Genomic DNA, 21,057 nt, shown 5'->3' on the forward strand with positions numbered 1-21,057 from the left:
GCTTCTCTGACAGACTCCTTCCTGGACAACATGGGGAAGGAAATTCTAGGAAGTTTCCCCTGATCTTTCTTCAGGAGCAGAGGGGATGGTGACATCAGGAGACTGCGGTCACACTGGGTCCTCAAGTCCTTCTGCTATGAACTTGCCAGAGACCCAGCTTCCTTGCTTTGTGATCCTTCCTAGCCTTGGGGTTTTGTACGCAGAAAATAGGGCATCGTATACAAAGTCCTGGGCACAGTGTTGCAGTGCACGTGCTATTTTGTGTGTGTGCACATGTACAGACCCCCGCATATGCATAGTCCCCAAGGCCATACACAAAATGTTGACAGTGATTACCTCTAGAGGGTGGGATGTTGACTTTTTTATCTTTCTTTTTCTTATTTCTCATCTCTATTTTTTCAATTATTATTTTCCACCCAAGTTATCATGTGTTACTTGTTTTTTTTTTTTACTTTGAAATAGTTTTATTGGCTTGTAAGACCTTTGCATATAAAAAAAATACCCAAAACACTATGCAGTCTGAAATCACAATTACATTTTTTTTACCAATTAAAACTACCCAGAATATACATTTTTTTAAAGGAAAAAAATCCTACAGAACTGAATTCTGAAATGACATTATGACTTAAATATTATGACAAAACAGATAATTCCTTATAACATTAATTCATTGCACAAAGCTGCCAGATATTTTCATAAGCATAACCATTGCACAGAGTGCAAATGAACACAATTTCAATGTCACACATTTAGTTGAAGTAACTGCACCTCCACCTACAGAACTCTTAAATTTCTGGCACAAAATGTTGGTCTGTTTTAACTTCTACCAGGCAACCATCTTCACAGTCCAGTTACTCCTTCTTTCTGGCCCTTCCTAAAAAAAGAAACATACTTCTGCTGTCATAGCCTAAAAGAGTCAGCACCTCCTTTGCTTGAAAATATCAACTCCTCTCAACTCTTCAGGCAGGTCTTCCTGCTCCACAGGCTCGCTGCACAGGGGGTTGTACTTGTAGCCTTTGCAGTAGCCCAAATCCTTCATCAGCCCGGTTGCCATGTTCCTCAGGTGCAGAAGGCCATGAGGCACCGGGGGCAGAGGGCCCTGGTGGTTCCTCAGGCGGGCTTTGATGTTGCTGTAGGCACTGAATATCTCAATGGACTTTGGGGCTCTGGCAAAATAGACTACACACTGGGCCAGAAGCACCTCACATTCAGGCATGCCTATAAAATGACAGCCTTGGTAGGCAGCGATTGCTTGTGTTAACACAGATGGGTCTGCCAGACCTATGTCCTCGCAGGCGAACCTCACGAGCCTCCTTGCCACGTAAAGCGGGTCCTCTCCTCCCTCAAACATGCGAGCCAGCCAGTAGAGGAAGGCGTTCTGGTCGGAGCCCCGCATGGACTTGTGCAGGGCGGAGATGCAGTTGTAGTGCTCCTCTGCTGCACGGTCGTACAAAATGTGGGATCGCTGCAGGCCTTCCTTCAGGTCATTCTCAGTGATCAGAACTCTGCTGGGAGAATAGGTTTGCCCACTCTTCTTACAGAACATCTTCCTGGAGCTTAGCCTGGCCAGCACAGCCAACTGCAGTCCATTCAACCCAGCCCGGCGTCCCCGTCATCGAGGTAAGCCAGAGTGTCTACTGCTTTGTCCTCTGTGATCACGGAGGGCTCAGAGCTGCTGTTGCTACTGTGGCCCAGAGTGTCAGTGGGACCGCTAGAGTCTAGGATGTGGATTGCCAGTGAGTTGATCACTCGCATTAAAATAGTCACCATTGCCTCTACTGGAAGTTTCTCAAGAACAATCACCCGACAGCGGCTCAGAAGAGCAGCATTGACCTGGAAGGAAGGGCTCTCAGTGGTTGCCCCGATCAGGGTGATCGTCCCACATTCCACGTGAGGAAGGTAGTGTCCTGCTGAGATTTATTGAACCGATGAATCTCATCAATAAAAAGGATGGTTTTCCTTTTGAAAAAGCTCTTTTCATTTTAAGCTTGTTTTATGACATCTCGCACATCATTTGTCTTGGCATTTGTTGCAGACAATGTCACAAGCCTTGTGCTATGCTTCTTGCTGTTGTTGGCTATGATGTGAGCCAGAGTGGTCTTGCCGCAGCCCGGTGGCCCCCAAAGGATGAGCGAGGAGAGAATTTCGTTGGTCTCCAAGAGCGAGCGGAACAAGGTCTCCTGCCCCACAGCCCTGCTCTGCCCCATGTAGTCCTGCAGCGAGTCAGGACGCATCTTGGCCAGTGGCTTGCCCTCCAGCATCTGCCGGATCTCCTCCGCGCCCAGCGCGCTGGGGTGCAGACTGCCCGCCGCTGGCCCCACAGGTGGCGGCGGCGGTGGCGGCGTCCTCCACATCCCAGTGCCCCGGGTCGTCCTTGCTGTCTGCCTCCGCGTCTCCGTCGCCATCGCCTTCGCCCACGGCCTCCTCCTCCTTCTGCACCTCAGCCTCGTCCCAGCTGTGGGGAGACGCGCTGCCCACAGCAGCGGCTGCGGCCGCCGGCCCCTTTCCCGACCCCTTCCTCCCGGGGCTGCTGGAGCGGGCCACCGGGAAGTCGGGGATGGGGCGGGCGCCGCTGGGCATAGGCAGCGCGTCGTAGCTCTCCCTGCTCTGGGTCTCGCCGCCATCGTCGCCCTCCTTGCCCTCCCCCTTGCTGCTCTCAGCCGCCTTGAGGGTGTCCGGCTTCTTCAGCGCGGAGCTCTCCTACAGCCGCCGCCTCTTGGTGCTGGTGGCCAGGGTCCCTTGGCCCGCTCCCTGGCGCTGTGCAGGTCGGCTGCGGGCTCCGCGTGCCCCGCGGGGTGGAGCAGCAGACAGCGGTCCAGGTGCGAGTTGATGTGCGCGGCGGGCATCATCTGCTGGCACACGGGGCTCTGCACCTGGTCAACGTGTGTTACTTGTTTAACCAAAATATGAAGGGAGACATTCCTAAAAATTGGATCTATATCCTTGCTGCACAGGAAATTTAAAATAGAAAACATTCTTCAGGATATTCACAATTCAACTATAAATATTATCATAAAAATGTCACCGCCACTGACCACACTAAGAGAAATTAAAAGAGAAAACACTAAGATCCCTCAGAAATAGACAAAGGTGAGGCCATCTTCTGCTAATTTCTCTGCAAGCTGCAGGAGTAGAGATTGTAGGCATTTTGATACTTGTTTTTCTCTCTGTCATGAGAAGAGGACAGAATTCGAGGTCTGCAGGCACCAGCGTTATGGGGACATAAAAGGAACTGAAATGATTTGGGTGAAGTTCCCTGACATCCCACTTAGAGGTGATTTGTGTTAGCCTGCTAGGATTCTAATTTTTCTGGAGGGTTGAATTGAAAATTTACCATGGCGGCCGGGCGCGGTGGCTCACGCCTGTAATCCTAGCACTCTGGGAGGCCGAGGCGGGTGGATCGCTCGAGGTCAGGAGTTCGAGACCAGCCTGAGCAAGAGTGAGACCCCGTCTCTACTAAAAATAGAAAGAAATTATCTGGCCAACTAAAAAATATATATACAAAAAATTAGCCAGGCATGGTGGCACATGCCTGTAGTCCCAGCTACTCGGGAGGCTGAGGCAGTAGGATCGCTTAAGCCCAGGAGTCTGAGGTTGCTGTGAGCTAGACTGACGCCATGGCACTCACTCTAGCCCGGGCAACAGAGCGAGACTCTGTCTCAAAAAAAAAAAAAAAAAGAAAGAAAATTTACCATGGCTTATGACCTATCAGAAGAAAAGAGATTTTTTTTTTTAATTAACAGAATCACAATCTTTCTATTCTTCCTAATGTGTCTGTATCCGCCAAATGACAGGCGCTAATGGATGGTAACAGCTACTGCGCACACGCACGTGTAAACGCACAGGCACACGCTCTTGTGCACACTTGCTTGGGGGCTCTTTGAACCTTTGGCCTTCTCAGGTTCACGTGTCTGGTCCAGCGCATTGCCTCAGCATTTCATGTTCTTGTTTCCAGAGGTGTAGAAAGTGCCTATCTGCTGCTTCCTTTCTGTGCGCACAACATGTAAAATTCATGTCTCACTTTTTTTAGTGCATTAGCATATTTTTTTAAAAGTCAATCCTGCTCATCATTCACGTGTCCCCATCTCTTTTGCAGTCCTGCTCCCAGGGCCACTGCCTGTGGGGAGTGGGGGAAGCCTGCAACAAATGGGATGGGGGTGGTCTTCCTCCTCCTCCTCCTCACTGTGGAGGTGTGAAGGACCACAGAGGAGCCACCCTGGGGATGGAGTTTTATGGCCTGTCAGGGTCAGCAAGAAAGCCTGGGGGCAGGGAGGGGCCAGGGCCAGCTCTTTCCCCACTACCCACTGTCGGCTAGTTGGGCTTTTAGGGGCCCCTTGTGCGGAGACTACTGGACCTTCCTAAAGATCTGCCTTGGTTCTCTAAGATTTAGAGAAAGCCAGTCCTTTAGGACTCATTTTTTGCCACCTTTGAAAAATAATGATAGTTCTTTTAAAACATTTAAGATTCCAAAAGCCACAAAATGAAAAATGGCTGAATGTTCCTGAACTGAAATCTCCCTGGCAGGCAGAGGTAAATCCTGCCTGACTTCACTAGAAGTTTGGGGGCTGATCTTGTGGTTTTTCTTCACAGAGGGTCGAGGCGCGCCTGGGTTTGTCTGCACCATTTATTCTTTCCCACAATAATTTCCAGGTCTGACTTGGCTTTTTGGCATTGAGTTGTCGAGGTAAAGAAAAAAGCAGAGGGTGCAGGAATGGGTGTTTGTGATGAGGAGCGAAACGGCAGTTTTTCAATAGTATTTTAAGAAGTCAGCACGGCCCCAAAGGTAACATTATTTTTTTTTCTCTTAGTGGTTCTATATTCAGGAGCACAGATGAGTGTTTTCCCTGAGTGTTCCTATGTGGGCAGGATTTTTCCCATACCATGGCTGAGAGGTGAAAAAGGTGGGTTTTAGACTGATTCAGTGACCAAAGATAGGACCAACATCTGCAAGCCTGTTCACCTGAGACAGAGGTGGATATGAATCCTCCTGTGTATCTTGACGGATGGTGCTAGTGGCAAGATCAAGGTCAAATGGGCTATAGCTTAGGTTAAAGTGGGATGTGGTCGTTTTTATTCTCTTGCCAGGACTCTTATTGGCAAGTCTGCCACCTGGTCATGGTCTGGCTTTCTCAAAATGGCCCTCCTCAAACTTGGGCTCAACCAGGGTTTCAAAAACTCTGACCTGGAGTACAAAACTCCCATCAAGGCTGCTTTGTTTGAGCATGGCTGTCACATTATGCTGTGGGGATATGACTGGGAGACCTCCTATTCTGTCATCTCGCTTATGTTACTCTGCTATATGCTTCACTTTCTGAAATATATGTCAAATTTGTTCATGGTTCTTAGACTCAAAAGTTCTGAAATAAAGTGCTAAATTTACCTGTTATGTAAGAAGCAAATTAGATTACTAGTGGGCACCAAATATTTATTAAAATGTTTGGATTTAAGTTCAAGTTTATTGTAGGCAAGAAGAAATCATTAAAATTAATATCCATTTTCTCAGACTATATTTAAATGATAGCATAATTTAATCCCAAAACCTTACTTTTTAATTCAGTAATTTATACCATATTTTACAACATTTATGTTGTTCATTTGGAAATGCCAAGCATTTCTTAACTTCAAAAGGCTGTACTATTGCTTCTATATTTTATGTAAAAATAGCACCAATCTTCATGGCAGCATGCAATTAAAAATTGTAGATATCGAAAGTATTACTTTTTTTGAGACAGGGTCTTAATTTATTGCTAAAGGATTATTTTTATTTGCATCCATTAAAGTACAGAGAGAAAAGACAAAAGAATTATTTTTAAATAGTATATCTATGTTATCTTCAGTATTTTATGTATCAAAATTTCTCTTATTCTTGTTTTCAAGTCCATATTACTGTGTTTCTTTTGAGTGTATGTTTTCTCAGATGAATGCATTGTATTTTTTATTTTGAGCTTGAATATTATGAAATGGATGATAATGTTCAGCTCTGTACACTTAAAATAATGTGGTACATGATTTCTATATGCATTGGGCATATGTCTGTTGCCTATAAAATATCTGTATGTTTTTTGACTTTATAAAAATTGCTCATACATGGTTCAGGACTTACATTGTCCATGCTTGTTCAGGACTTATCATGTGTGTGTATGTGCGTGCGTGCGTGCATGCGTGCATGCGTGCGTGCGTGCGTGCGCTGGTTTGTTATCAGTGATTGCTTTATCCTATCTATGTGAGTGGTGAAGGAAATAGTCTTAAATTCACAATGTATTTATAGTTTGAATTTATATTATTTTATGAAAGAAACAATTTTGTTATTTGAAGGTGATTTTTGAAAAGTTTTCTAATTATCTCTTTAGGTAGCCAAATTTTTAATTGTGGTAAAATACATAAAATTGTTATATCAAATATTTTTAAGTATACAGTTTAGTAGTGTTAAGTATATTCACATAGTTTTTCAACATATTTCTAGATCATTTTTATCTTATTAAACAAAAAGTGAATAGCCATTAAACAAGAAATGATTCTTTCTACCTCTCTCTAGCTCCTGAAAAACATCACTCTACTTTCTCTTTCCGTGAGTTTGACTATTTCACATACTTTATGAGTATAATAATAAAGTGACTGTTTCTTTCTGACTGCTTTGTTTTACTTAACATATTATCTTCAACATTTTGTCCTTGCTGTAATATGTGTCAAGATGAACATTTTTAAGGCTAAATAATATTCCATTACATGTATATGCCACATTTTTTAATTTACTCATTGATAAAGGGACATTTTGTTTGTTTCCAGGTATTGTCTTTAGTAAATAATGCTGCAATGTATGCAAATGTGCAAATATCCATTCCATGTTTTGCTTTGAATAAGTTTGAGATATTTTGGATACACTGATGTAGTACCATGTGCATATTATTGCTTTTGTTGTGTGATAACTTTGATATTATATCCAAGAAATCATTACAAAGGGTAATTGTAATGAAGCTTCCCTTTTATATATGCTTCTAGGAGTTTAATATTTATAGGTCTTACATTTAAGTCTTTGTCTATGTTTTTAATTGACACTTATAATTGTGCATATTTACAGGATACAATTTGATGTTTCACATATATATGTTGTATAATAATGAAATCATGATATTTAGTGTATTCATTACCTCATGCATTTATTATTTCTTCGTGGTGAAAATATCCACAAGCTGGTCTTCTAATTATTTTGTAATATACAATACCTTACTCTTAACCATTTTCATCTTACTGCGCAATAGAAAATGAAAACTTGTTTCTTATTTCTAATTGTAATTTTGTACCTGTTAACCAACCTCATCTCATCGTCCCCTTCCCTTAGTCTTTGGTAACTATTGTTCTACTTTCTGCTTCTATGATCTCAACTTTTTTTTAAACATACCACACATGAGTACAATCATACAGTATTTGTCTTTTTGTGTCTGGCTTATTCCACTTAACATTATGTCCTTCAGATCCATCCATGTTTGTATGCCAGTACCATGCTGTTTGGTTACTATAGCTTTTTAGTAAATTTTGAAGTCATATACTGTGACTTCAGGTTTGTTCTTTTTGCTCAGGATTGCTTTTGCTATTTGAGATATTTTCTAGTTTCATATACATTTTAGGGATTTTAAAAAATTTCTGTGATGAATGTCATTGGTATTTTGATAGAAATTACATTGAAGTTGTACATCACTTTGGGTAGTATGGCCATTTAAAGATTATTTTTCAAATCCATTAACTAAAGGTAACTTTCCATTTATTCATGTGTATTTCAATTTCTTCATCCCTATTTTATAGTTTTTAGTATCTATATCTTTCAGCTTTTTAAGTTTATTGCTAGATATCTTAATTTTTTACAGCTATCGTAGATGCAGGAAAAGCATTTGACAACATTCCTTTATAATAAAAACACTAAACAAATTAGGTATACAAGGTATGTATATCAACATAATAAAGGCCATATATATATAAAAAATGATAACATAATGAGCAGGGAAATGCTGCAAGCTTTTTCTCTGAGATTCCCAACAAGACAAGAATACCTGTTTTCACCAGTCCTATTCAACATAGTTCTGGAAGCCATTGTGAGAAAAAGAGGAGAAAGAATTAAAATCATTTAAACTGGAAAGTGAGAAGACAAATTGTCCCTGTTTGCAGACAAAGTGATCTTATATTTAAAAAAATAACCTAAAAAACTACACACACCCCCAAAATTGTTAGAACTCTTAAAAAATCAGTAAAGTTACAGAATACAAAATCAACATAAAAACTAATAGTACTTCTCTACACTAACAGTAAACTAAAATAGAAATGTTAAAATTCAGTTTAGAAAGGCTAGAAAAAATAAGTCACTCTATTTTGAGTTCTTGTTTGTGTATAGTACAAGGTAAGGTCCAACTTTAATTTGTCCAGTTTGGATTTCCAGTATTCCTAACCTTATTTATTGAAGAGACTGTCCTTTCCTGACTGTGAAGTTCTGGTGAGAATTGCTGAGAATAAGCTGTCAATATATTTATTATACATGAGTGTTTATTTCTGGGCTTTTAAATCTATTTAATCATCTATTTGTCTGTCTTTATGCCAGCACCACACTGTTTTGAATAACATAGCTTTGTAATATGTTTTGAAATAGGAAAATCTGTTGCTTCTGTGTTTTTCTATTACAATATTGTTTCATTGTTTCTTCTGATTTTTTTTAATCTTTTGAGATCCCATAGAAATTTTAGAATATTTTAACACTTCTGTAAAAATTTGCATTGGTATTTTGACAGAGAGTTCATCAAATCTGTAGATCACTTTGGGTAGCATTGACATATTAATAATATTCAATCTTTTAGCTTTTGAAAAAAAAATATTTCCAGTAGTTTTTTGTTTAATTTCCACATAGTTGTGGACATATCACTTTCCTTTTGATTTTTACTTCTAGTTTTATTCTATTGTAGTCAGAAACAATACTTTGTGTGATTTTTATGTGCTTAAATTTGTTGAGACTTGTTTTGTGGCTTAGCAGGTTGTCTATCTGCTATAATGTGCTATGTTTGCTTAAAAATAGTGTGTAGAGTGGAGAGTTCAGTATAAGACTTTTAGGTGTAATCTATAGCGTTCACATCTTCTGTTTCATTTTGTTCTGCTGTCTCTTGACTTCTTTTCATTATTGAAAGGGTGGTATCAAATTATACTACTGTTCTTGTGATATTGTCTGATTCTTGCTTCAATTCTGTAAAAAGTTGCTTCATATATTTGGGAGCTGTAATGGTAGATGCATACGGATTAATACTTGTGATAGCTTCCTGATCAATAGACTCTTTGATCATTATATAATGCCCTTTGCTGTCCCCTATGACAATTTTTGACGTAACATATATTTTGTCAATGTGGGAGTATTTGACATTGCATTCAATAACTTTTTTCAATTCTTCTACTTACAATCCTCTGTGCCCTTACATCTAAAGTAAACCTTTTGCTGGGTGTGGTGGCTTACTCCTGTAATCCTAGCACTCTGGGAGGCCAAGGAGGGTGGATTGTTTGAGCTCAGGAGTTTGATACCAGCCTGAGCAAGAGCGAGACCCTGTCTCTACTAAAAATAGAAAGAAATTAGATGAATAACTAGAAATATATAGAAAAAATCAGCTGGGCATGGTGGCACATGCCTGTAGTCCCAGCTACTCGGGAGGCTGAGGCAGGAGGATTACTTGAGCCCAGGAGTTTGAGGTTGCTGTGAGCTAGGCTGATGCCATGGCACTTTAAGCCAGGCAACAGAGTGAGACTCTGTCCCCCACCCCAAAAAAGTAGGTCTTTTGTAGAAAACATAGAGTTGGATCATATTTCTTCAATTTACTCAGACAAAATATGTCTTTTGATTGATTTAATGTATTTTAGAGAAGGTAAATTCTGAAAGGGTGCTGGGAGTTAGCAATGCTCCCTGCAAAGAAGTTTTTTTCTCTTTTTTCTGATCAGATCTCTAAGTTGACTACACCAGTTTGCAGGGAGTTAGCTACGCTCCCTGTAAAGCGGTTTTTTCTTCGGATCAGGTCTCTCAGGCAGGGGTCATCGCAAAGGATGAAAAAAATAGTAGGAAACAGAAATAAAAAATAAAGTAATGGCAATAATAATACACAGAGCCAAAGATATAGTTTATAAAGTAAAGGTTTATGAAAATAGATAAAGGAGGGTATCCGGATAGATATATTTTTACCCGCATAAAATATATCCTCAACTGAAACTCCACACAGGTATTATATAGGGTAGATACAGGCTCCGGTTGCCAAGGGCAATGGGATTTTCATACTAACAGGCAGTTTGCTTTAGGGTCAAAGTCTCCTAAAAGGCTACTACAGATCCTTTAACTAACTCTAACTAGGGGAACAATGAGTTATAAATTCTTCTTGGGGCAAACTTCTAAGTTTTATGATAAGGCTATTACTTTAGCAAAAAACAGAGACATCTTGGCTCTGATGATTGTGTTCTTGGAGACAGAGATGATCTCAGAAGTCAACATGAGCTGTGCTTTGTGTTAATTACTTTAACCACATGGTTCCTTCTGGGCCCAGCTTGGGCATTAGCATATCTATCTCATCAGCTCTCATCTCTGGGGGTCCTTGCCTGTCAGCTCAGGCAACCTTTTGGTTCTAAGGGAGGCCTGCCTTGTCTTTGAAAACAGGTGAGAACCATAGGCCCAGTTTACAGCTGTCTCTTTGAAGTGCAGCTATTACTGACCAAGGAGACGCCCTCCTGAGACGAGGCAGCTTTTGAACTAACACATTTATTTTTTCTTTAAGGCAAAGCCTTATTTGACTTCTGAAATCAAATCCTGTCTCCAGAAATACAGGGGGCATTTCTATAACTCAATATTCTTAGGCTCAACACTATATTAGAATTAATATCCTACAATAACATAAGATCAATTGAAACATAAAATGGAAGAAAGGTTAAAATTAGGCAAATAACATGAGCTAGGTAGAGAATAAATATTTTTTCCTTTTTGTTAGTGACCAATATGAAAAGCATAGAGAAAGTACATATTATCAGTAAGCATTTTACATACCTTGGCTGAGATTTTATATAAAGAAAATGAAAAGGAAACCACAATGACATGGATATTTCACCATGATTTCATCAAACTGAAAAAAATGTAAACATTTCTCCCCAGAGAATGCTATTAAAAGTTAGTGGATATCAGTCCTTCATTGACTGGGACTGGGAAAGTGAAGATCTACATTTTTTTCTGAATTAAAAAAGAATATCAATATATATTCCTTTTGATACTCTTTATAATATATAAACACATATGAATAATTAAACTCTAATATGTTTCTAATTATAAAGAATTGAATGTTGGCCGGGCGCGGTGGCTCACGCCTGTAATCCTAGCACTCTGGGAGGCCGAGGCGGGTGGATCGCTCAAGGTCAGGAGTTCGAGACCAGCCTGAGCGAGACCCCGTCTCTACTAAAAAATAGAAAGACATTATATGGACAACTAAAAATCTATATAAAAAAAAATTAGCCGGGCATAGTGGCGCATGCCTGTAGTCCCAGCTACTTGGGAGGCTGAGGCAGTAGGATCACTTAAGCCGAGGAGTCTGAGGTTGCTGTGAGCTAAGCTGATGCCACGGCACTCACTCTAGCCTGGGCAACAAAGTGAGACTCTGTCTCAACAAAAAAAAAAAAAAAAAAAGAATTGAATGTCATAAAACATCCAAAAGACATCAGCCATATTACATGAGTTATAAAACTTGTCAGTAATCTTAGCCATCAAGGAAACTCCGAGTTAAACATTCTGATTATATTGTTCAAGTTCCTTTACTAGGACCTCCCCTGATCTTGTAATTTACTAACAGTGTGTCCAAAATTGTTACTGCTGGACATTTGGAAGAATCTGAGAAGCAGCAGGTTTTTCATCCTGCTCCCAGAGCTGCATCCTCTGCTGAATAGGGTCAGGGAGCCTCCAGTTCAAGCCTCATCTGATCTGCTGACAGGCTATGATCTCTTATCCTGGGAAGGGTGCCAGGAATTCCCCAGCTGACAGGGTCAAAGACAGGGCATCAAAGACAGGGCGTCGTGCAGGAATAAGAAAAGAGACAATAGAGGAGAAAAGAGTGGGGTCAGGGGACTCAAGGCTCTGCAGACCAGGAGTCCTGAGACTAATTCCTCACTCATATTTATTCATCTCAAGAACAAAAGATCATCAAGCATCATACAATTAAACATGTTCTAAAGATATTCCACAGGCAAACAAGTTCTAAAGATTTCCATAATGATTACAACATTCGGGTATACGTCATGCAATCAGGCTATAAAGATTACTATATAGATTAAAATACCTAGATACACATTGATCTCAGCAAAGCTATTTCTAGCCTAAAACTAAATAGGAATATAAATTTAGGATTCTGGCCAGGCTAGTTTTCTAGAAGGTTGGACATTTCTAATAGTCCTGGAGCAGTTTTCTGCCCCAGGTGAGGTATTGTTTTCACTTCCTCCTGCCCTTGGAATGTCCTTACTATTTGGAAACTAGCCACACTCATGCAGACTGTCACGTCCACAGGGGTTGCTAGGCCAGCAATATCCCTAAGTCACCCTAAATTACTAGGCTACCCCAACAGAAGGGGTGAGCTCATCTCCCTGCTAGGAGGAGCTGTGAGCTTCTCCACCCAGGGCTGGATCCCTAGGATCAGGCAGTGTAGGGAGCCAGCTCTCAGCAGGGAGTATAAAGGCCACCTGGGTGGCCATGGCTTAGGTCTGCACTGCTGTGCTCACAGGCCCCTGCACCCAGGTGGGCTCAGAGAGCTGCTCCCATATAAGTGGAAAATGTGCTTGTCATGTCCACACCCAAGCTAAGTCCTGATAAATGGCCTCACACATAGAATGGAGGGAGGTGACCAGTCTTTTTTGAAGTGGCAGCAGGTGATCTGGGAACTGAGATTTGGGCCACTTGATGCACCCTCTGTGGACCCCTACCACAGGATCACAGGTCTCCTCAATTTCCCTGCTGTGTGCAATGTCAGAGGCCTTTGGTTTCTTTTTTTTTTTTTTATTTCATCTTATTATGGGGATATAGAATTTCAGGTTACATACGTTGCCCATGTACCGCCTGTCCCCCCAAGTCAAAGCTCCAGGCGTGTCCGTTCCCCAGACAGGGCGAGTTGCACCCATCATGTAGGTATATGTCCCTCTCCTCCCCACCCCCCTCCCTGAGTCAGCACCTTCAAGAGTGACCATTTCCCAAACGGTGAGCAATGCACTCATTATGTGGGCATACCCCCATCCCCTCCCCCCATCCCCCACCTCAGTCTGATATCAATTGGTATCGTTCCCAGATGTGTATTTAGGTGATGATCAGGGAAAACAATTTTCAGGTGAGTACATGTGATGTTTGTTTTTCCATTCTTGGGATACTTCACTTAATAGAATGGGTTCCAACTCTCTCCAGGAGAACCATAGAGATGTTGTATCTTCGTTATTTCTTATAGCTGAGTAATATTCCATGGTATACATATACCACACTTTACTAATGCAGTCATGTATTGATGGGCATTTGGATTGTTTCCACATCTTTGCAATTGTGAGTTGTGCTGCTATAAACATTCGGGTACATGTGTCTTTGTTACAGAATGACCTTTTTTCCTTTGCGTATATGCCCAATAATGGGATTGCTGGATCGAATGGCAGGTCTACTTGAATCTGTTCAAGATATCTCCATAATGCTTTCCACAGAGGTTGCACTAGTTTGCAGTCCCACCAGCAGTGTATGAGTGTTCCTGTCTCTCCACATCCACACCAACATGTGTTGTTTTGGGATTTTTTGATAAAGGCCATTCTCACTAGGGTTAAATGATATCTTATTGTGGTTTTGATTTGCATTTCTCTGATGATTAGGGATGTTGAGCATTTTTTCATATGTTTGTTAGCCATTCTTATATCTTCTGTTGAGAAATTTCTATTCATGTCATTTGCCCACTTTTTGATAGGGTTGTTTGATTTTTTCTTGCTGATTTTCCTGAGTTCTAAATAGATTCTTGTTATCAGTCCTTTATCTGATGTGTAGTATGCAAAATTTTTTTTCCCATTCTGTAGGTGGTCTGTTTATTCTCGTGACTACTTCTTTGGCTGTGCAGAAGCTTTTTAATTTGATCATGTCCCATTCATTTATTTTTGTTGCTGCTGTGATTGCCTTAGGGGTCTTCTCCATAAATTCTTTGCCTAGGCCAATGTCTGTAAGAGTCTTTCCTACATTTTCTTCTGGAATTCTAATCATTTCACACCTAAGGTTTAAGTCTGTTATCCACTGTGATTTGATTTTTGTGAGAGGTGAAAGTTGTGGGTCCTGTTTCAGTCTTCTACATGTGGCTAACCAATTTTCCCAGCACCATTTATCGAATAGGGATTCTTGTCCCCGGAGTATGCTCTTGCCTGCTTTGTCAAAAATTAAGTGTCTATATAAGGATGGTTTTATATTTGGATTTTCTGTTGTGTTCCACTGGTTTGTGTCCCTGCACTTGTGCCAGTATCAGGCCATATTATTTTTAACAATTTTTCTTGGGAATATGACATGTATATAGAAAAGTGCATGCAAACTAATTGGCTAGTTTAATAAATTTATACAATCACCAAGTTAAGAAATAGAATAGTGCAAACATCTTAAAACAACCCCACAGGAAAAAAAAATAATAAATCTGAAAACAGTAATTTCATAGAGAAAATTAATGAAATCAAAAGCTAGTTCTTTGAAAAGATCTGTGAGATTGATACATTTCTAGCCAGACTGACTAAGAAAAAAAGAGAGTGGACATGTATAAAAATTAAAGGAGGGCCATCACTACTGATCTTGTGGACACTAAAAACATATATATTATGAACAACTTAATCCTTAGCAAATTGATAATCTATTAATAGATAAAAATGGATCAATTTATTTTAAGGTACAATCAGCCAAAATTCATACAAGAAGAAATAGATAATTAGAATGTACCTATATCTATTAAAGAAATAAAATCAATAATTATTGACCTTTTAAAACAGAAAGCACCAGAACCAGATAGGTTATCTGATGTATTCTATCAAACATTTAAGGAATAAATTATACCAATACTTTATAATCTCTTCCAGAACTCATTCTATGATGCCAGCATTATCCTAACACCAAAATCAGAGAAAAACTTTACAAGAAAGGAAAACTACAAAAGGACAATATTTCTCATATATGTAGGTGCAAAAATCTTTAATAAAACTTTCCAATTCAAATCTAACAATGCATAAAAATAATTATAAGTCATGAATAAATGGATTTGTTCCAGATATACAAGGCTGGTTCAGTATTGGAAAATCAATTAATGTAATTCATCACACCATCAGGCTAAATAAGAAAAATCACACAGTAACACTAATAGATGCAGAAAAATCCTTTGACAATATAAAACACCCATTCATGAAAAAACTCTTATCAAATTAGGAATAGAGGTAAAATTTCCTCAACTTGATAAAGAACATCTACAAAAATCCTTTAGCTAACATCATACTAAATGGTAAGAAACTATATGGTTTCCCACTAGTATCCAGAACAAGGAAGTTTATGCCCTTTTACCACTCCTATTCAACATTGCCCTGGAAGTCCTAGCTAATGTTAATACAAAAAAATCTGAAAAAGAGAGAGCGCGGAATCCTAACCTCTAGACCACCAGGGACTGTTGAAGATTAGAAAAAGAAATAAAAGATATATAGATTTTGTAGAAAGAAAAAAAACCTGTCATTTCCCAGATGATTGATTGGCTATATAGAAAATTCCAAAGAATTGATAGAAAAAAAAAAAAACAACTTTTGGAACTAATAAGTGATTATAGCAAGGCTGCAGGGTACAAGATTAATATAAAAAAGTAATTCATTACCTGTGTACCAGCAATGAACAATTAGAGTTTGAAATGAAAACAATGTCATTTACATAAGCACTAAAAATTTAAATACTTGGTATAAATCAACAAAATATGTCAAGATCTATATAAGAAACACTACAAAACTCTGAGAAAAAGAAATCAAAGAACTAAACAAAAGATATATTTCATGTTCATGGATAGGATGTTTTAACATTGTTAAAATGTCAATTCTTAGCAAATTGTTCTAGAGTACAACACAATCTCAATCAAAACCACAGCAAGTTATTTTGTGTATATCGACAAATTGATTCTAAAGTTTATATGGAGAGTCAAAATACCCAGGATAGAAAACACATATTGAAGAAGAACAAAGATGTCTGACAACACTGAATGTGAAGACTTACTATAAAACTACAATAATTAAGACAGTGTGGTGTTGGCAAAAGAATAGACAAATAAATCAGTGGGAGAGAATAGAAGGCCCAGAAATAGACCTAAATAACTATAGTCAACTGATCTTCCACAGAGGAACAAAGGCAATTCAATAGAGAAAGGATAGACTTTTCAAAATGTAATACTGGAACAACTGGACATCCACATGCAAAAAAAATGTGGACAAACACTTTATACTCTTCAAAAATGAACTCAAGATAGATGATAGAAATAAATGTAAAACAAATAAAACTATAAATCCTAGAAGATAACATGAGGGAAAATCTAGATGATCTTGGATTCTCAATAACATCTTAAATGCAGCATAAATGGCACTATTCATTACAGAAAAAAAATAAGTTGGAGGTAACTAAAATTAAAAACTTCTAGCAACCCAAGTGTCCATCAACATATGAATGGATAAACAAGATGTGGTGCAATATACAGATACAATGGAATTTTACTCAGCCTTTAAAAGAAATAAAATTCTGACACATTCTACAATATAGATGAACTTTGGAAGTATTATGCTAAATGAAATAAGGCACAAACAAAAAGGCAATTATTACATGATTTCACTTATGTAGAACAAATTAATAGAGACAGAAAGTAGATTATTGGTTGGTTACCAGAGGCTGTAATAAGGAGTGAATGGGAATTATTGTTTAATGGGACCAAGTTTCCATTTGAAAAGATAAAAAATGCCCGGGAGATTGATGGTGATAATATTTGTACAACTATGTAAATGCACTTAAAGTACACTGAAGAATGGTTAAAATAATAAATTTTTTATCATTCAAGAATTTTAAAGGTAAAAATATGATTTAGTTTTTTTTTTAAAGAGCATATCCAAGTGTTTTAATTTTTTATTTGTTTTCTTTTGCTGGAAGTGGAAACAGAAACATACAGAGATAAAACTACAATTTCAAGGATCTACAATGACTTGGTGGTAGATCATTTTGGATTATTGTCACCATAGAGCAAAAAAAAAAGGTAACTGGGTAATGCATTTTTGAAGAAGAAACATTAGTGAGTTTGTGACAATTTGGCAACTAAGAGACTTTAAACAATATCAGTTGCCTTGGTGAGTTGACGGAACTAAGGGTCCTCTCCCTTAGCTTTCTGGGCTCAAGACATTATATTTTAAATGATACCACCTCAATAGTGATGCACACAGCTTTCAGATCAGATAGTAAGAAAGACACCATTTTTATAAACCAGTCCTTTCATAGTTCAATTTTCTTTTCTAATTCCACTTCAGGAAAAAGGAGGAATTAATCAACAAAGGAAACAAACTAATTATTGAGATCAGACCAAATGCTCTGGTAGGAATGATGTGAGTCTTCTGTCACAGCCAGGATCAGCTATGGGCTTCACATGGGGCAGCTAAGAGGACAGTAATCAAAATATCACATTTTTGTATCGGTGATTATTGACTGAAAAAGATGATTTAGGAAAAGCAATAAAGTTTGATAATATACTATTATGCAATTAAAAATAAAAAACTTCTGAGGAAATAATGCTTGGGATGTCAGCATTACATCCTGAACTAAAAATTGTAGTTACATCTCCTCAAGTTATTAAATATAGGAGGTAATGACTAATGGTGCTTCTTTAGTGGCCATTTCGATTTACGCTAAGATAATAAAGATCATATTTCTCTAGGGAATGTCACTGAAATTTAATGCTGCTTGTAATGTATATGCAAAACCAGAATTAATTATATATACTTTTGTTAAAGTTTCAAGGAGTAACTGGAGACTTGAATTAAGATTGACACAAACATTATTAGGAACTAGTTAAATTATAGGAGAACAACCATTTTAATAACATTTTAAAAGTTAGTTTTTAGTAACTGGTTAGTTATGATAGTGATTATTTGATAACTAATCATAATAATAGTGATATAAAATGCATACCACAAATTGAAATATATTGGTGTCTTAGTAAAGGAAGATGACTTTAATTCTAAACTAATGCTGTATAACAAAATGTTACTTTCCTTTTCTCTTTTACATTTTCTCAATGTAGCATGATTTATTTCATTTCTCCAATATACAAGCTTTTAACTTTCACAGAAACCAGAAATATAATTTTTATGCATTTCTGCAATACATTTTAAAAATTTTATCAAAACAGATGAAATTTTGAGCAATTTTAACACAAAACCTTTTATATGTACCAGTATTCATGTTTGGTGTACAGTAATATAATTAAAATCAGTTAAAGCATTTTTTTTTTTTAGAAAACTGACATTTAAAAATATCATGTTTAAATTGTTTTATTGTTTCCTTTAAAATTAACTTATCCCCTGCACCCTGGCCTCTCGGAAGAAGATTGGCCTCCTGCAACACTCTACTGAAACAAATTATTGCTCAGCTCTTTCGACAATCAATCTTGGTCAACTGCAAGATTTAGATCCAAGGTCTTTGGTATATCCTGGAAGGACTGTTGCTTTCCCAACAATGATTGTTGATGTGGAGAATTTTATTACTGACTTAGTCTATCCAAAGTGCTTGTATTTCAGCCCCTCCATCAAAGGAGGGATAGGTGCTACCATCAACCATAAAAACTAAGCTGGCAGTGAGTTACAGTATGGCATAGCAGCTCATAATCTTACCAAGGGAGGAGCAAGGGTGTCCCTCATTATGTATCTTAAAATCTTCTCAACCCCTGCAGTCTGACATCCAGCCCTACCAGATTACTGTGAGCAACTTGGAATGTAATAGCCAGTGGGGAGGGGGTGCATTCACCCGAGGCTCATCCTGTTTCCCCAGTGGTGGCTGTCTCAGCAGCAGGCATTGCCTCTCCTCATGTCTCATGTGTTCAATAGTCTCCACCAGTCATCTTTTGGTTCACCAGGATATTGTACTATTTATTTATCAAGCAAAACATGAGAGAGAATATAGAAGGTTAAAATACTGCAATTGTGCTGAAAGACATTCTCTTGAAAAAAGTTAAAAATGCTGACTTTTCTTATCTCATTTGCATCTAGCTATGACCTAAGAAACAATCCTTATCAACGAGATGCATCGGGATATCTTGGGAACCTCTGAAAGATTTTACTTTCTCAGCTAAAGGACCAGATGTCTTCACTGAATGCTTATCACTTCACTCTGATCTTCAAGATGAATGTTTTGTCTGCAGACAAGAACATGTTATCATGAGGAAAAGGCAAGGGAAATCATTCATTCTGACTTTATTGAACTAGAAAACTAATTCAAGGATTCACCTTCCTTTGAGTTTCTTGTTGGGGGGATGGGAAATTAGTCCTCTATAAGTCCCTGTTGGTTGTGTTTTCTACATTTTGCTCCTAAATTTTATCCTAAGTGTTTAATGTTGTATAATTTGGTTGCCTTTCAAGTAGATTAGAAGTTTAATATTTGTTCTCAAAATTTATATTTTACTTCTTTGTCAGTTTCTTTTGCAAGAAACATTTTAATGTCAAATTATTAAGATGTCAACAAATTTTATATTAATTCTAAAAACTAACTTTATATGTATATGCACATACACTGCATATACATAGTTTAACATATATATACACTCCTATACAAACATATTGAAATATGTATATGTTTTATTGTGAAATTTATCAGAAAAACAAAACACCAAAGAAAAATTTTAGATGCTTTGAGCCAAAGTAAAATTATAAAACAAAATCAATTTTATTTTTAAAGAGGTCAAGAAGCTAACACTTTACAACTGCTAGTTAGAGCATTTGCAAATATATTTCAATTGTATAAAGCAGTTATATAAGCCAATTTTTCTGCAGGGTGCTCATAGACATTAACTCATTAGAAATGGATCCACTGGACTCTCTCAGGCAATTGTTATTTTTCTAAGCAGTCCATTTTTCTTATTCTGTGTATGAGTTTATAAAGAATTTATATGTCGACATTTCATACTTTTATGGCATTTAAAATTTTGCTCTGCTCAACAGCAATTTCAGATAGTGCTAAACTGAGCTGTCATATGAATGGTAAGATATTTGATATTTCTTGCAAAATATATCTTAAAAACAAATAGTAAGTCATACTTTCCTATTTTGTACAAAAACAAATATGACCCTTCTTAATTAACTTATTCAGAAGAAGGTTCTGTGCTAGCAGTTTTTTCATAAGGACTGACAGCACAGTAGTGCCCAAGTACATATTTCTCTGTAACCCAAACTCATTAATTCACAAATATTTATTGAGCCCTAAATGCTTATCAAATACTGTGTCTGCCTTCAAAACCTCTATAATCTGTTGGAGGGTAGAAAAAAGAAAATCGGCTATTGCAGTATAGCATATGTTCTAGCAGGATAGAAGATGTTGTGATGATACGTATCAGAGACACTGAACCCAGTTTTAAAAATGGAAAAATGTTTAAGCCAACCCTACAAGAAGTAAGAGTTAAGTAGATGAAAATGTACAAAAGGGATGAGTAGACACTGAGCTGAGAGAGAAACACGGCATAACTCATTCTAGTCCCTGCATGTTATTTAGTTGAATATTTTGCATAGAGGGAGAGAAGATGTTCTAGATGAAAAAAGAGTAAAAGACAATTTATAGAGGGCTTGTGTATTATGCTAAGTGATTGGATTGTATTTGTAGGGCAATGGAGAACTACTAAAAGTTTTATGAAGGGGAATGATAGGACCAGAGTTGCATTTTGAAACACCGCTCTGGTCAAGGGCAAAGATTAGATTTTAGTGATGTGGGATTTGAAGACAATAGACTGGAGGTAGGGGCGCCAGTTAACAAGTTGTAAC

At 38.0% G+C, this 21,057-nt stretch overlaps 1 protein-coding gene and 1 pseudogene across 1 annotated transcript in view; both read right to left on the reverse strand.

Moving 5' to 3' along the window:
* Window positions 1-21,057, reverse strand: part of LOC138378802 (zinc finger protein 91-like) — a 333,199-nt gene that overhangs the window by 277,891 nt on the left and 34,251 nt on the right. The gene's annotated exons all lie outside the window — the stretch shown is intronic.
* LOC138378338 (ATPase WRNIP1 pseudogene) lies at window positions 917-2,975 on the reverse strand (annotated as a pseudogene).

This window comes from Eulemur rufifrons, chromosome 30, assembly GCF_041146395.1.
Source record: "Eulemur rufifrons isolate Redbay chromosome 30, OSU_ERuf_1, whole genome shotgun sequence".
Taxonomy (NCBI): Eukaryota; Metazoa; Chordata; class Mammalia; order Primates; family Lemuridae; genus Eulemur; species Eulemur rufifrons.